This window comes from Mustela erminea, chromosome 12 (assembly GCF_009829155.1).
Source record: "Mustela erminea isolate mMusErm1 chromosome 12, mMusErm1.Pri, whole genome shotgun sequence".
Lineage (NCBI taxonomy): Eukaryota > Metazoa > Chordata > Mammalia > Carnivora > Mustelidae > Mustela > Mustela erminea.
Window position 1 is genome coordinate 83,280,437 of NC_045625.1, and position 17,585 is coordinate 83,298,021.

A 17,585-nucleotide genomic window follows, 5' to 3' on the forward strand; every position below is an offset into this window, starting at 1 on the left:
ATTTTCTATGCTATTTCTCCCAAGGAAAGAGAAATGCCTTTGGTAATCTACCCCCTCTAAAAGCATCAGACACTAAAAATGAAACAGTTATCGACACACCCCAAAATTACAACTCTGTTTAAGTTAAATGGAAGTGTGTTTTGCACCATAATGCAGTAAATGCATACTTTATAAAGAGAAAAAAGAAACCATGAAGATCTCAGCCTAAAGGTAGCAACTGATCTACCTGAACTGCCCTGGAACAGGACCTAAGAAAAACATGTTCTTTATTGGCCAGTAAAAGGAGTGAATGAGAAATGACTCAAGCCACTTTGCTGTACAAATAGAACTCTTGCGGCCCTCCCTCAAAAACTTTTTTCTCTTATTAAAAAAAAATCAATTTCAACGAATATGAATTTATTTGGCAAACACAATTCAGACAATATGGGTGTTATTTGGTTCCCAAGATCACAACAGCTTCTCAGCAGCAAACAATGAATGAAGGAACTATCACTGCTCAAAGTCACAGAACTCAAGGGCAAAAGGAAAAAAAAAAAAAATCAAGAAAAGGCAGGTGTGGTTTTCAAAGACAGTAAAGTGGGGCCGGTTGGTACGGGAGCAAAGAGCTTTTCATCCTTGAGTAGATCCAAAAGCTACCACTTTATGAGACCATAAAAGACACACTTTGCTCTATATAATCTTTCCAAGAATTGGGGAAGGTTATGACAACTTGGGAGAAATTTTCTTTGCAAATACCAGCTTTAATAAATTATGACACTTAAAGGAGCAAGCAAACCATCAGCAATCAAGAAATTAACTCCAGAAGTAAAACAGCTTGCCCCAAAGTTCTGAGTTGCCAAGAGGCCCCTAGCTTAAGGCTCTTTGCATTTTGTGCTTGAACAGTAAATGGAGACACTCCGTGCCTCAGTGAATTTCAGGCAGGGGAAAAAAAAAAAAGTTAAATTGTTCTTAACATATTTTTATTTCTTTTAGAGATTTTATTTATTTGAAAGAAAGAGAGCATGAGCCGTGGGGGGTGGGGGAGAGGGAGAAGCAGATTCCCCCACTCAGCAGGAAGCCCAATGTGGGGCTCCATCCCTGGACCCCAGAATCAGGACCTGAGCTGAAGGCAGATGCCTAACCGGTTGACCCACTGAGGTGCCCCTTAACATATTTTTAAAGTAGAGTCTGTTTTTCCTTATTAGTATTTAGGTTCTTGCTAAAATACATGCATAGGAACCTTCAGGTGAGCATTATATGAAAAAGTATAGACATACCCCAGTTTCAAGGCCGTGTTTCCCCACACTAGCTTATTCATCCCGTAGAACAGACAGGGCGGCCTCCTAAGTTAGTCTTCCCCATTTCCAGGTTGGATCAGACGCCTACTCTACCAGTTTTACCACGATTTCTTGACAGAAATGAAACGCTGCTGAGGGCCCTCCCCGTGCCCAGACGAGAGGAAAGAGCACTGGCTGAGGAGTCAGGGTCAGCTCCTCAGTGAACGCAGGCCTCGGGCCTGGGCCCCTGCACCGGCAGCACCGCAGCGGAGGGCAGGGAAGATCTGGGCTTCCCAGATCCCGGGTCTAGGCCCTGGGGAGTAAAACCAATGTGGCGGGTCAGGATCAGAGTTTGCTAGAGGTTGTACGTGGGAAGGAACATACCCACAAATACCAAAACATATCTCATGGGGTACCATTATTCTTTCATGAAAATTTCTTGTGAATATATTTGTTATGTGTAGGTCTCTGTATGCCGGCTTTCAACAGAGAATGCATTTCTTTCTTTCTTTCTTTCTTTCTTTCTCTCTCTCTCTCTCTCTCTTTCTCTCTCTCTCTCTCTCTCTTTCTTTCTTTCTTTCTTTCTTTCTTAAGATTGTATTTCTTCCTCTGTTAGAAGGAGAGGGAGCACAAGGAGGGGTTGCTGCAGAGGCAGAGGGAGAAGCAGGCTCCCCACTAAGCAGGGAGCCCGATGCGGGGCTCGATCCCAGGACCCTGCGGTCATGACCTGAGCCAAAGGCAGACGCTTCACCGAAAGAGCCACCTAGGCACCCCCAGAATGCATTTCATAAAGGGCCATAAAAGGCTCCATATCTTCAAACCTCTGTGGGTGAAAACCTCACCCCCCCCCCCAGTAAGACTGAATCAAGAGATGGGGCCTTTGGGAGGGGATTAGGTATCGAGCGCAGGACCCTCATGAATGCGATCAGGGCCCTTAGAAACAAGGGACCCCCCCGAGGGCCCCCTCATCCTCCTTCTACCGAACAGGGATACAACGAGACGTCAGCAGCCCGCAGCCAGCCACGGGCACCCTGGTCGGGGACAGCAGCCTCCACGACTGTCAGAAACACACTGCTGGGCTCGGAAGCCACCCCGACCACAGTGCTCTGTTACTGCAGCTAGAACCAAGGCAGCTGGTTCAGGTGCGCCTGAGTTCAGGTTCAGGTGCACCTGAGTAACTCAACAGCCACATGCGAAGACTGGTTTGGAGGAGCAAATCCTCCGCGACCACGCAGCAGCTTGCAAGGCCACCATCCTGGACAGCCCCAGAGACCCGGTGTGTCTGCTTCCAGGAGGGCTCGGATGCAGACGGTCGGGAAGGATCCCCCCAGCAGAGTCGAGAGTCCCCTGCGGCCACCTCTATTGCCCCAGCCACAGTCCGGATGACGGATGAGGGGAGAGCCAGAGAGGCCCCAGAAGCCTGGCCGGCTGCGGCTAGAGCCCAGCAGAGGGTGGAGAAGCTGGATTAGGACGCGATCAGCCAGAACGATGAGACGCATACGGATGAGGCTGGGGTGGGGTGGGGAGGAGTCCAGGAAGCAAATGCAACAGGAAGATGAGGGGGCTGAGATGTCCTGGGACCAAGCATGGCTCCTGAGTTTCTGACCCATGCGGCTTGGTGCCCACCGCAGAGCGAAGGAACTGGCAAGAGAACCAGGTATGCGGAGAAAAAAGCCAGTCTTCTGGCCTTAGCCATGGGAAATGTGGGAGGCCTCTGAGATACCCAAGTACAAGAACAATGTCAATGCCATCACCTAGAGCTCTTAGAGAGGCCCGGGATGGAGAACCGAATTTTAGATCAACCTGGGTCCTCCTTTTTAAAATCTCCTCTTCCAGAACTACATTTTGTGGTGCACCAGCATGAAGCAGAGAAAAGAACGTGGCTTCAAAATCAGCAAAACCATGACAAGGCCCTCAGCACCACCCCTTACAGGAAACAAACAGCACCTCAGAAGTGCCCGGAGCACAGTTAGTTCTCGGCCAGGAGGAGCCAGACCCGTTTAGACCTCCTAAACCCCGCAGCACCTGGTACTGTCCTGGCCAAGCAATCCGCCAGTATCTAGCACGTTGAACTGACTTGAAATATTTTGAAAACAGTCAGAATACTACGGTTTCCTGTTCCGAGACAACCCACAGCTCATACAATCATTCCTCTACCTGGTAACCTGTTGCAGCAACATCCAAACGTAAATTAGGCATAGAGCACGTCTTACCCCTCACTGCCCGCATACCCCGCTGTATCCCTCAGCCCTGGGAGGACCCATCATTTGGCAGGACCACAACCATCTTACGAGCTTCTGTGGACCATCTGGAGTCCAGACCCCCACGCTAGTCACAGGAGGTGGTTCTCTTGTGACCCATACGGCTCTGAGAAAAGCCAGGACTGGTTCTCCTCTCTCCCCTAGAATTTCGGGAGAAGCAGGCGGATGGTACCCTCTCCACACACACCTGGAGTCACCTGAAACACCGAGTGCTTCCCGCAGCTTCTATCTTGAGCAACAGATTCAACACTTCCTGCCAATACTGGGGTGACATCAGCATCGTCCAGAGACCAACTCGCACTCAGGTTCCTGCACAGCCCCCGCGCTGGTCCCCCAAGTCTCTGATTGGGTGGGCCTGGGGGACACTCGGAGAATTTCAACAAGTTCCCAGGTGATGCTGCCACGGATGTCCCACCACACCTGAGAACCACCGCCCTGGCCTTCTCCCTGCGTGGCCCCTGGTGGGGCCTACATTCAAAGAAAAATCAGGGGAGTCGGGGAAGTTTTATAGCTGAGATGCTCTAGGATTTTCCTTGCAGATTATCACAAGCTGTCTTAATTACGAACGACACACTGACGCCTTAGGAACTTGTAGGCCCCGTCTTTAACAGTTTGGAATGTTCTGTTTCATGCTTGGTAAGTTCGACTTATCAGCTCACTACCATTCCCCTCAGAGTAAAGGAAAAGGAACAGAGACCCTGCCTCAGCCTCACGCCAGGATCTCTCCACTGAAGCCAGCCCTGCTCCCTCCCCCTGCAGGACCCAGATGTCCTTCTCACAGAAGCCCCGGCAGCCAACCCTGAAGAACTTTCTTCACAGCAGAACCTTTCCACCTGAGTGACCTCCGTGGTGGCCCAGTTCGTCTTGACAGGATGAAGGGGACTCCCTCCTTCATTCAGGTATTTACTGGGCACTTACTTGGTACCAAACGCCTGAAAAACAGCGTGAAAGAACCACGGTCTCTGCCCTCCGGGACCTTCTAGAGTTGAATGTGAGTTGGAGCAGAGGTGACAGGAACACAGGGTCCTGGGAGGACCCGCAAGTACAGGTGTCCGGTGTGTAAAGAAACATGTCTCAGCACCACGGTGCTAAGAAAACATATGAAGATGTTAGGTTAGATGAGCGGAGAAGGCCAAGGTCCCCCGGAGGAGACGACACTTAAACTGATTAACTTAGAGAAGCTTAAAGTCCACTCCTGTCTGTGTACCTGAGCCAAACTCACCACTCAGCCACTCTGGGTGCTTCAAAAATACGTTTAACTGATGCTTGTAAATAATAAAAGGAAGGGGGCGCCTGGATGGCTCAGTGGGTTAAAGCCTCTGCCTTCGGCTCAGGTCATGATCTCAGGGTCCTGGGATCGAGTCCCACATCAGGCTCTCTGCTTGGCAGGGAGCCTGTTTCCCCTTCTCTCTCTGCCTATCTCTCTGTCCACTTGTTATCTCTGTCAAATAAATAAAATCTTAAAAAAAAATAATAAAAGGAAGAACACATTTTATATTCAGATTATTATTTCTGTTAAAAAAAAAAAAAGATCCTTCATAGGCATGCTGGTTAAAGAAAGGCTGGTGGTCTGGTGAATGAACCATATTTATGATGAAAGGACCACAAACAAGGATTGAAACAAACGTTTCTAAACAGTCTGAAAAATAAGTAAAATCATTCACATAATTATGAAACGTTCTGGAGTTTTGAAGAGTGACACCTGTTTGAATGCATAAATTGTTTAGTGCACATGTTTTCATCCCTACCATGTGCCAGGCAGAGTGCCAAGTTCCAAGAATACAAAGATAAATAAAACATATGCCTAACCTTCCCATTGACAAATATTAGTGAAAGACCCATGATAGGCTTACTACTCCCTCAAGCACGTCCCAGCATCGCTTTTTATTGCTGCTGTTTTGTTTCCTTTCTTGATAGAAAATTGTTACGCCCAAAGATCCAAAGATCACGATGGCAGGCACGGTTGAAAAAGGAAAGAAAGAAGAAAGCATGTATTAAATGTTGAAAGCCCACTACCCAGCGTGGTCAATCTCCTGGATTTCTTGGGCCCGTCTGTCAAGCAAAGAAACAGGTTTTTACGGCTAGCCATAATTCTATGCACCTCCCAACTCCCTTGCTCAGCATTCCCGGATGCAAAGGCTTAAGTATCACCTTTTCCTTACAAAATAAATTCTTTATGGTCCTGTCTTTTGCCCCATAACTTTAGTTCCAATTTAAGGTAATTACACTCTCTAGGCCGCTGGTGCTTGTAAGTCCAACCCTTGCCCGAAGAACCTCGGCTTGAAAAACACACATGCCCAGTTTTCATGGGAGCGATACTGTCCACGGAGTGTCTTACAGTTCATCACCATTTTCCAAGGGACTTTCTAAAACCCTTAGAGAAAACAAGTCTCAAGAACTCGCTCACCCACTATGCAAACTCCCCAAAACCTACCGCACACCTGTTGTTTACCCAGTCCCATTAACAACACAGAAAACTTTCTACAAGAGGAACGTGTACGTCAGGGAGCTGCCCCTTCAAGTAGAGGTTTGGACCTAAAAATAATGCCCAGCGGGACGGGGGTAAGGGGCAGGGCTGCTGTTGAGCAAACATGGAACCATGTTCCAATTATTATCCGTGTTTGAACTCTACATTCCCCAGGAGTAACCCCATTTGAGTAGGGTTCCTCTACTTCCCGCTTTCATCATCTCCTTTATCCGCCGCTGGTGAAACTAGACAAAAGTAGATACAACTGAGAAGGAGATGCACAAAATCCAGCCTGTTTTCTCCAGTTTCCTCTTTTATATCGAAAGGGACCAGGCTGAATAAAGTACTTACTGGACCAATGGCAGCTAGTCACTTACTATCCAATAGTTCAACAATTTCATCAGATTAAGGGTAGAGGGGTTTTTTCAAAGAAAAAAAAAAATATTTTTCGAAGATTTTATTTGAGAGAGAGCATGCAAGACAGCACAAGCAAGGGGGAGGGTTAGAGGGAGAGGGAGAAGCAGGTTCCCCGCTGAGCAGGGACCCCCCCCCGCCCCCCCCACGTGGGGCTCCATCCCAGCACCCTGCAATCATGACCTGAGCTGAAGGCAGACACGTTAAGCCACGAGGAGCCCCTCAAAGAAAAATATTAAAACAGAAGGCTTAGTTTCCTCCCTCTCTGACTCGCCTTGGCATTTAGCATTGCCATAAAAAAGTCCACAAATGAACAGCTAAGCTACATAATGCACAGTCCTAACTGGGCAGTTTTTTAAAGAAAAGGACTCTTTCCAACTCCAGTTAACAGATTTGATACAAAGAACAGGTTTCTGCAACAAATACATTTAGGACTTGATATTTTACAGTGTCGCTAATGAAGGTTCTAGCCATAGAAAGAAAAAAAAAAAAGTATTTTTTTTCCCAGGATATCAAATGTTCTGACTCACCATTTCACTGAAGTACAAGTAAAATGAAAATGCAAATGAAATGTATACATATTTATGACTTTACCGGCTGTATGGCGGTGCCACCTTTGGCTTCTGGCTTTATTTACCAGGAAGAGAAGCTTGGAAAACCACCATATATTTGTATTTCTATTCAAATAGTTCCCTTTCCTTCAGCACTGGTTGGAACAAAGTATTAATTGAGTCTGGTGATATACGTAAGTGAAGAGAATCATAGGGAGGAGATAAAAAGAGACAAATATTTTCTCTTTAATGGTAACTGCTTGGATGAGAACATTTTAAAAATATAAATACTAAATCATTTAAAACTATGCTACTTCACTAATAAGTATTAGCAAACGGAAGTTTCCCCTTAACCTCCATGATTTCTAAAACTCAAAATGTACCTTCACCATAGAACTCCCAGCAAAACCTTAAATATGAACCTTCTTAAGAATTCCACATTAGGGGCGCCTGGGTGGCTCAGGGGGTTAAAGCCTCTGCCTCCGGCTCAGGTCATGATCCCAGAGTCCTGGGATCGAGTCCTGTGTCCCGTGTCCAGCTCTTTGCTCAGCAGGGAGCCTGCTTCCTCCTCTCTCTCTCTCTCTGCCTGCCTCTCTGCCTACTTGTGATCTGTCTGTCAAATAAATAAATAAAATCTTAAAAAAAAAAAAAAAAAGAATTCCACATTAGCCCTGCTCCTCCTGCTAAACTTCTGTGTGACCCCCAGCAAGCCAATTCACCTCTCTGTGCCTCAACTGTCCTATGCATAAAGAGGGCAAGCCTCTGAACTATTTAACATGTAATTTCTTTATCACAAAGACATACCTCTCAATTCCAACGGCTGGACCTGTTAATAATATTTAAGAACCATTCTACTTCTTCCTCATCCCTCTCCTGAAAATAAAAACACAACTTTGACGTATATAGGAGAGAGGGATGGAAAGAAGACCCTTAAAGGGGAACAGAAACTAGGTCGGTTTTGTTAATTAGGTTTCCTCTCTGAAACCACCAGCCAATATTAGCAGCTGCTTGAAATTTACTCAGAGGGGGAAAAAAAAAAGTGGTTGGTTTCCCCATTTCAAGACTAACTCTTTTCATAAAAGGGCACAAGTCAATTTCTAGGAATGTGTCTTTCAGCCAGCTACACAGTACTGAAAACTAAGGGAGGGGAAAGCAAGCGAAGGAGCACGACAGAGATGACAGGAGTCCACTGTCTACACGGAGAAAGAAAACCTCTTCTTTACAGGATGTGTTCAGGAAAAACATCAACAAAAGCACCTGTACGCGCCCGCTTCAAGAGGTGCGCCTCCTGTAGGTAAATTACCTTACGGGTCAGCAGACGCTGGGAATTTACATGATGCGAAGCTTTGTTTGACAGCACGTGTTTTCCTTAAGAGTGATTTCATCTGCCCCCTTCGTTCAGGGGTGATTTGAGTACTTACTATACACAAATTCCGAGTCTAAAAATAAAGGTATGCGTTGACTGGGATATTCGAGGGAATCTTGACACATATTTTAGGGAAGATCAACCCACTGGGACATTTCCAAGTCAAGTAATAACACTAAACAATAGAGATGCTAAGCTCAAGTGCCCTAGAAATGTTTCCCTTCACTAAATGGGACAGCATCAAGGGGAAGGGGGAGTAAATTACAAGTGAAATAGAAAATTAGCTAAATAGAATGGTGAGACTAGAAAGAGAAAGATCATTCATTATGAATCTCTGGTTTCACATACGGGACCCCTGAGGCTCAGAGGTGATAGGATTTGGCCCCCGGGGTCATACAGCCAAACAGAGTCCCAGAACTGGAACTCTCAATCACCAGCAGGCACGTGGAACAGACCCCGGTGTATCGCGGTATCCATCCTGTCTCCTCCCCGCCATCAGAAGTGGGCCAATGGCATCATCTGCAAAGCCATGGACTGGACATCAAGAGCTTTGAGGTCTAGCCTTGTAACCTTCACTAGCTTAGACAGGATACCCCAGAAAACATCCCCGTCTGAAACCTCAGTCTCCTCACCTGCCACACGTGAACAGTGATTCACAGTAAGACAGCACAGACCACAATAAATGCAGAAGCCGTCTGGCCACTGTGAAACCGTCAACAAGTACAGAACCGGCGCGGGCGGTGATGGGGGGCCGGGTGGGGGTCTATCAGAGAACCTGCCTGTGACGACTCTAAGTCCAGCTACTAATTACCTTGATAAATCCCTCAATCTCTGAGGCTCACGTTATTCCTGAGCATGTGGTCAATCATCTTTGCCCTGCCTCCCTCGGAAACGGTCAGAACTTAATAAAAGCACTGAAAATCATTCAGAAATAACACGGCATTGATTCAAGTGCAACGTATCATTAGGAGATCCCCCCCCCCCCAGTCTCCTTAATTTGGACAGAAATGTAATGTGCTTTTACCACTCAGTTCTGAACAGTTTTCTTTCTCCACTAAGAGGTCACTCCCCATGAGGCTCAGGTTTCCCAGCCCTCTCCCAGGGGGCTCTGAGTCTCCACTCCCATGGCTGTACCAGGAATGCACGTTCCCTTCAGCTCAGACACCATGCACAATGCTTACTCAACGAGCCGCCAACCGGCATGGACTTGGCTGAGAAAGATTTTTTTCCCAGGGCCTCCTCTCAGCTGGAAATGCTCTGACTAAAGCTTCCATGAGCACTATTTTACTTCATCGCATTAGAGGGGTAATGAAACCAAGCCTCAGGCTTTTCTCCAACAACTGCAGAACACTTCAGCCTTTCCACGGAACAAGAGAGGAGTCTGAGTGCATGCTTATCACCAGAGGGGCAAAAGAGGTTCCCGAAATCCATGCTCAGGAGTGCAGATGGGGAGACTGATTTTTTTTTTTTTTTTTTTTTTTGCAGGAGACCAATACATCGTGAGGCCCACCCAGTGTCTCAAGGGTCACTGACCCTAGAGGCAGGTAGGGCCTGGGGAGGCTGAAAAGGTCCTGCAAAGATGCGGGGTGGCATCTGGCGGTCTGCAACACTCTGCCCTCAGAGAGCATCAGAGAAACTAGCACGTCCTTGTTAAGAGCCAGGTGAAAGAATTCATCAGCTTATCCAAACAACTTCTCTGGAACAGGTTTCTACCCAGCCACACCGGGCACCAGAGACGAGCGAGCTTGGGGGATAAGAAACACAACAGGCTCATCTGCATAGATGAGAGAGAGATAAGCAGACATTTGTTGTCTTCTGTTCTGGGGACTCCCGGCTCCGGCTCCGGCCTGACGAATGGAACCCCAGCATTCTCCCTTTCCTTGCCCCCCATACGTCCCCTCCAGCTGTTGAAGCGTCACGTTGATGGGGCTGGGGGAGGGAACCGGGGAAGCGCAGAAGTCCGCGGCTGCATTTAGGCTGGAACCGTACCGCACCTGTGCAATCCGGCTTCGGCGCCAGAAAGGACCAGAACACCGCCTCGCAAGCCCCTCCGGAGATCCCAGGGGCGCCCGACAAGTTCGCCTGTGTTTACTGCCCGGGGGGGAGGGTGGTGGGAGAGCTCTCCCGCCGCTGCCAGACTCAGCTTGTTCCCCTGCGAAGGGGAGGGAGCTCCCGCTTAAGCGAACCCAGAGAGGTCCCCGAGGGTCACTGCGGCCGGGGCTGGGAGTGGGGGTGAGCGAGCGGGTGGGTGCTCGCGGGGAGCGCGCAGCCGTGGCCCCAGCGGAATGAAGGTCCCACTTCGGTGGCCACTCGCAGCCCTCCACCCTAGCCCCCGCACAAGGCGAACAAAGTGCGAGCGCAGAGACGTCCGGGGTTCCCCAGGACGCGGAGCCCCCGAGCCCCAGCCCCGGAGGAGGGTCTGGGGAGGAGGGGCCGGGGACGCGCAGGAAACTTACCTCACCCGGGCAGCATTCGGGCGCCTCCGCTGTCGAGACCAGTTGCGCCACAGTCGGCAAGTTATCTGGATGGAGTTGCTTCCCCCCCGGCGCCGGCAGATCTGTGCGGGCGAGCGGCGGGAGGGGCCGGAGGGTCGGCGGGGCGGGGGCGGGGCGCGGCGCGGCGCGCGGAGCCGGCAGGTGCCGGGCCGGAGCCGCGGGGCCAAACTCGCCCGGGACGCGCCTCGGCGGGGGCGCGCGGCTGCGAGTGTGCAATGCGCGCGCGCCGCGGCGAGTGTGTGCGTGTGTGTGTGTGTCCCCGCTTTCCCCTTCCTTCCCCGCCAGTCCTCCGGCCAGACGGAGCGGCGAGCGTCAGCCGGAAAGCCCCAGCCGCCGGAGCGCCCCGCTGCCCGGCTCGGCCTCAGCGCGGCGCGCTCGGGGCGGCGGGGACCGGGGGCCGAGGAGCAGCGGCGCCCCCGGGCTCGGGCTCGGGCGCGGGTCCCGGCGCCGTGCGCGCCTGAGTCGGAGCGAGGCGCAGGGAGAGCCGTGTGCGCGGCGGCTGCCGAGGCTCGGGGAGGCTGCAGGCCCCGCCCGCCGGCCGCCCAGGCTCTTCCCCTTTTCTCTCCACCCCCTTGCTCCAGCCCCGCACGCCCTGCAGGGAAGCCAGGCCGGTTGCAGCCGCGGCGGCGGGAGTCTCCGCCGCAGTCGAACTGGGCGCCCGAGTGGGTGCCCCGGGATGCGGGGCTCTGTCCCGCCGCCGCCTGCCTAGCACGGGGAGCCGGGCTGGGCCGGGTCCCGAGGTCTGGCCGGTTTCTCCTAGGCTCCAGGGTGAGCCGAGGGCTTCCCGGTGGTTCTGAAGTCTTGCAGCCCCGCTAAAAGCCGTGCTTGGGATAGGGCATCCTCCCTTCCTCGGGCCGCCGAACTCTGCAGCGCCCGGTCGCCTGCCCACTGGACTCTGCTTGCCGCGACGCCCGCATTTAAGCACAGATGCCCCCTCCACTAGGAAGGGACAGCTAGGATTCCGAGGCGACGGCGTGCCGCCTCCTAATGACAGCAGGAGTTCCCAGGAATAGGACCTACCCAACGGGCAGGGTAGGTTGGCGAAGGGGTCACGGGGGAGGGGAGGACGGAGGGACGTCAAGAGGTCCAGAGCGATCGGGCTGTGATGGGCGAGGGGACTGAATCCTCGAGGGCGCTGAATGGGCGCGGGGACCCTTGCAATCTCGTCGGATGGCGCGGGGAGGGGGGAGCGGAGAGGGTGGGGAGTACATCTGAGGACTCTTCTTGGAAAAATGCTGTTTTGCAAGCTATCGCCGAATTTGCTTAATAGGAACTCAAAAGGTACCTACCGGATCTCTCCCAGATGAATGGAAGCAAGTGGTATTTCTCACCCTCGCCATTTCCTTCCTTACCCCTTGTTTAAAAAAAACAAACACCCTGATCTGAACCCTGGGATACAGTGTGCTGGAGAGAGAACAGCACTTCACGGTCCTTATCCTCAGATGTCCCTGGCCTGGCGAGTCACAATGAGTTTCTGATTGAAAGGATACTCCCTAAGTTCTCAGCAAATGGAACAGCTCTTTTGGGTTTTGAAATCTTTTTGTACCTCCCTCTCCCCACCTTGGGTAAGTTTGTTATGATTTAATAACAGCGCCCAAGGGAGTGCAGTAGTTCCTTGGTCGTGCAAATATCTGTAATTTCTTGGACTGTTTTCCCAACCTGCTTCTTCTAGATGTGTCTGGCCATGACTGGGAGTTTTAGGGCATCATGTGTTGAGAACCCTGTGACTTCGTTCCGGTTTTATCTTGGCATCCTAGACTCTCCAAAGCTCAGAGCAGGAGCACACATCTGGTTCAGCTTGCTCCCTTTACAGAAGAGAAAACTAAGACCCGAAGACATGAAGTGGCCCAAGAGCCAGAACACAGGTTCCTTGACTCCCGATTCCTGAGCAATAAATAACAGAAACACAGGGTTAGCAAAGTTCAATTTGGGGTCGATAGAGGGGGTGGCGGAGAAAGAACGGATCCAGGAACCCTTCCTCTGTCTGCAGTGAATCACTGCGTAGGGGGCAGCACCACAGGGCTGTAAATAGCAGGCTGGCTGGAATCTGGGAACCGTGATCCCAGTCTGCCCCTCTCCGCTTCTCACCCCTCTGGCCCATCCGAAACCCAGGAATTGGAAAACAAATCTGCCTCCCAGAGCGGCAAGTGTAAATGCAAAGCCAGTTTTCAGTATTTCCTGGGAATGTGGGGGAGGCGAAAACAGGTAAAACCAAACTTAAATCACGGTATATTGGAGATCACAAACATTACATACAGATGCATGCACACACGTGTGCAAATAGCTGTCCTCTCCCATTAAGAGACTGGCTGAGTCCCTTCTCTAAAGCATGGGCACCAACAGCTTTAGGTGTCCAGAGGCAAATCACAAAGCGGACTGCCCACTGGCTTTTTGGAGAGCTAACTCGTATTTAACAGGATTCTCAGGAACTCTACCAAGAGCTTTAAGAGGCTCATTATGGTGAATTAATTCCTGGAATGAGGGACCACATAGTTATTGGTCCTATACGAGACCTGTTCTTTATTTCTGGTTCTGTTTCTACATAAACGTCAATAGGAATTTGGGAAAGTCACCCTCTAATGGAATTAAAACAAGATCAGTATTACTAGTGGTGGGGACTTGGCCAGAAACTTCGGGAACATTTAAAAATTAGAGATTGCAGGTCTTGTATGTCACTGAATAATCACTGATTTCTACGCCTGAAACCAATATCGCACTGTATATTAACTAAAATTTAAATAAAAATTAAAAAATAGAAATTAGAAAATGCTCATCTAATTGTTTTACTTAATTTCAAATGGGACTTCTCTGATTCTAGATTTTAGTCCATTATCTTAATAATGCTATTTATACTCTCCTATGAGAAATCTGTCTAGATTCTTTATAGTAGATTTTATGGCATTAATGGCCCCAATGAATGACCTCCCTTTATCCTTTGTCTCTAATCTTGTAGTGCCTGCCCACTCTAGGCTCACCTATATGGTTAACTTTGGCCAGTGGAATGTCAGTCGACTTAATGTAAATGAAGCCTTGCAAAACGCTTGTGCAACATGCCTCTTAGAATTTCCAAAATCCAGAACACTGACAATACCAAATACTGGTGCAGATGTGGAGCAACAGGAACTCTCTTGCATTGCTGGTGGGAATGCAAAACAATAGAGCTACTTTGAAAGACAGCTGACAGTTTCTTACCCAAGGAAGTGGGACTCTCTCTATATGATCTGGCAACAGCGTTCCTTGATATTAACCAAAGGGAGCTGAAAACCATTCCATACAAAAACCTGTACACAGAGTTTTTAGCAGCTTTATTCATAATTTGGACAAAACTGGGAAGTAACCAACATGTTCTTTAGTAGGTGAACAAAATAAATGACCTGGGGTGTCCAGACACTGGATGTTATTCAATGCGGGGGGATGGAGGGGATGAGCTATCAAAGCTCATCAGACCGAGGGAAAACTTAAATGCACATTGCGGAGTGAAAGAAGCCAGTCTGTAAAGGCTACCTATTGTTTGATGTCATTTATACAGCATTCTGGAAAAGGTAAAACTATGGAGACAGTAGGAAGCCAGGTCACCAGGGGCTAGGGGGTGGGGAAGTTTGAATGGGTAGAGCACCGAGGATTTCTGGGGCAGTGAAACTACTCTGTGTGATACTACCATGGTAGATACGTGTCATCATACATCTGTCCCAAACCATAAAGGGTACAGCACCAATTCCTAACGTCACCTGTGGTGTTTGGCCAATATTGATGTGTCAAGGTAAGTTCACCAGTTGTAGCAAGGGTACCACTCTGGGGAGGGATGTTGATAAGTGGGGGTGGGGGGGTTGTGGCTAAGCATGTTGGGGGTGGGCAGGGAAGATATGGGAAACCTCCATACCTTCCCCTCCATTTTGTGAATCCAAAACTCTTCTAAAAGTTTATTTTTCTTTTAAAATTTGTGCATTTTTGCTTTTGTTCTTGGAATTCTGCCAAGAAGGACAAGCCCACTAAAGGGGGCACCTGGGAGGCTCCTGGGGGGTTCAGTCAGTTAAGCATCTGACTCGTGATTTCCGCTCGGGTCATGATTTCAGGGTCATGAGGTCGAGCCCCGCGTTGGATTCCAGGCTCAGAAGGGAGTCTGCCTGACATTCTCTCCCTCTCCCTCTGCCCCTCCTCCCATTCTCCCTCTCAATCTCTCTCACATAACTAAATAAATCTTTAAAAAATAAAAAATAAAAAATAAAAGGACGACAGACCCTGTGCTATAGAGATGAGTCATCACAGCTGAGGCCATTCTTACCAGCAAGCCCTCAGGAGACTGCACAGGCACGAGCAAGTCCAAATGAGATTGGCCAGGCTTGGTCCACATCGCAGACCCACCTGCCTCTCCCACCCCCGCCCTGGACTCATAGATTTGTGAGAAATAATGCAGGGTGGCTATTTTAAGCCATTGCTGCAGTCATCCACTGCCTAGTAACAAACCATCCCAAAACTACAGTCATCCACTGCCTAGTAACAAACCACCCCAAAACTAATCATCAAAATCCCCCACCATTTACTTTTTCTCAAGGTTCTGTGAGTCAGCTGGGCACTGGCTAGTGTCACTCCCTTGGCTACAGTCAGCTAGCTGCCGGCAGCTGGATTGAACTGGAAGGTGCGAGAAGGCTTCCCTCACACCTCAGGGCACTTCCATCTGCCTCCACATGTGGTCTTTTCAGCAGGCGGGGTGGGGAGGCTCAGGCTGCTTACACAGCAGCGGGCTTCCAAGATGGAGGAGCTGGAAAGTTAGGACTGAGCTTGGAAGTTCTAGGAAACTCCATCTGCTCCATGCTATTCATTAAAGCAGGCACAAGACCCGCCTGATTCAGGCAGAGGGGAAATACCCTCTCCGTGTTGATTTGAGGGCCAGGAGGGTGTACAGGAACAAAAGGGCCAGATAGCAGCCATTTTGGTGAGACTATCCCACAAGCCAAGTTTTAGGGTAACTGTTACCCTGCACTAGACACATTCTTCTAAGCGATGGGGCTTCGGGCTAGTTACAGATCATTTCTGGACCTTTCTATGAGATGAGGGAGTTTGGATTTCTCTAGATTGCTAATGCATATTTATCTTCTATAATGATATGTCAAGGGAAAATAATCCAGAAGGGAGTTGCCAAAGGGAGTCTGGGCAGCATGGGGCAGCTGTGGGTATGTCTAGCAGTTCCTCTGCCCCTAATTCTTTTACTAGGGAAAAGTCCCTCAAGAATTCACAGGAAAGACATGCATGGCCTCCACAGACAGCAAACGGTAGAAAAGTAGAGGCTGTATCCTTTCACAACTTCTCAAGGATCATCTTACATCACCTTGCCCTCTCTTCTAGAAACTTCATTTCTGAGCAGACAAGAGAGGCCAGAGGTTTAGGTGACTCCCCTCTACAATTTGAGGTGCTCATTTCAGAGGACTCAACCCTAATTTCAAGTTTGCTCTTTAGATCAGTGAAGGCTTGGACACCTCACCGCCAATTCCCTTCCTTCTTCTCCTCCGGTACCATCTTGCTCAAGCTCTTGCTCTGTGGCATCTTTGCTTCCTTGATCCCATTCATTTCCCGTTCCTCCTCCCTCTCAGGCTTGAGTAGAGCATTGAACTAGGAGTCCCGAGGCCTGCTTTCTCATTGCAACCCTGTCCTTACAACAGGGAGGGCTGCATCCTCTCTTGGGTTGAGATTCCTGGTCTGTATCATGGGAGTGTGAGACAGGAGGCCCAGAAAGGTCACTTGCAAGCCTGACAGTCCCTGATCATCGGACACCTGCTGGACACTCTGTGCCAGGGCCTGGAGCAGGGCGAATAGTTAGGACTCCGAACACTTAGTAGGACGTACACATGGATCTCAAGCACTTCCCATGGCCTCCGTACACTTTCCATAACTTGTTGTTGTTAGACTGCATTCTACCAGCTGCAAGCCCAGTTTAACTCATTATTCTTTGCCCAGAGGTTGGCATCCTCCTAGCTCTCCTCAAGGCTAGCTGATGTCTGCATTCTTCAGTGAGAACCGTGATGGAAAGGGGAGGTCCAGTGTTAGCGGGCACACAGGTCTGACCCTAAAAAATTCTCCGCAACACCAGCTAACTCAACTAAGAAATATGAAAAAGAGCCAAGAAATTGATTTTCCTAACTTTTAGAATTTCCTAAATCTCCAAAGAATTTTCCTAACAAATTCATACCAAAATATAAGATTATATGCATTGAGATTGTAATCATGCAAAAAAATAGAGGCACATGAATAACTCCTAAAAGAGACCCATTACAGGGGCAACTGGGTGGCTTAGTCGGTGAAATGTCTGCCTTTGGCTCAGGTCATGATCTCGGGGTCCTGGGATCAAGCCCCGTATCAGGCAAGCAGGGAGAGTTCACTTTTCCTTCTCCCTCTGCCTGTTCCCCCACTCCTGCTCATGCTCTCTCGCTCTCTCAAATAAATAAATAAAATATTTTTTAAAAAATAAAGTAAAATAAAAGAAAGACCAATTACGGGCAACTGGGTAGCTCAGTTGGTTGAGCAACCGCCTTTGGCTCAGGTCATGGTCCCGGAGTCCCGGGATCGAGTCCCGCATTGGGCTCCCAGCTCCATGGGGAGTCTGCTTCTCCCTCTGACCTTCTCACCTCTCATGCTCTCTCTCACTGTCTCTCAAATAAATAAATAAAAATATTTTTTAAAAAAAGACCAATTACAAATTACAGTTTTGTGCTAGGGTGAGGGACTCCTAAGATAAAGACAAATTTTGACGTTCCACAGATTTAAAAGCATATGCCATTAA

At 49.3% G+C, this 17,585-nt stretch overlaps 1 protein-coding gene and 1 long non-coding RNA gene across 3 annotated transcripts in view; one reads left to right on the forward strand and one right to left on the reverse strand.

Annotated features, from left to right (window-relative positions):
* The window catches only part of PIP5K1B (phosphatidylinositol-4-phosphate 5-kinase type 1 beta), a 290,962-nt gene extending 279,910 nt beyond the window's left edge, over positions 1–11,052 (reverse strand). For both annotated transcript variants that reach the window (XM_032306741.1, XM_032306742.1), the window contains exon 1: positions 10,772–11,052. The gene's annotated coding sequence lies outside the window, so the exon portion shown is untranslated. The remainder of the gene's footprint in view (positions 1–10,771) is intronic.
* A 363-nt stretch (positions 11,053–11,415) lies between these two features.
* LOC116570108 lies at positions 11,416–13,550 on the forward strand. The gene is made up of 2 exons (XR_004277285.1): positions 11,416–11,842; positions 12,081–13,550. It is a non-coding gene; the product is annotated as an uncharacterized LOC116570108 (long non-coding RNA).
* The last annotated feature ends 4,035 nt before the right edge of the window (positions 13,551–17,585 follow it).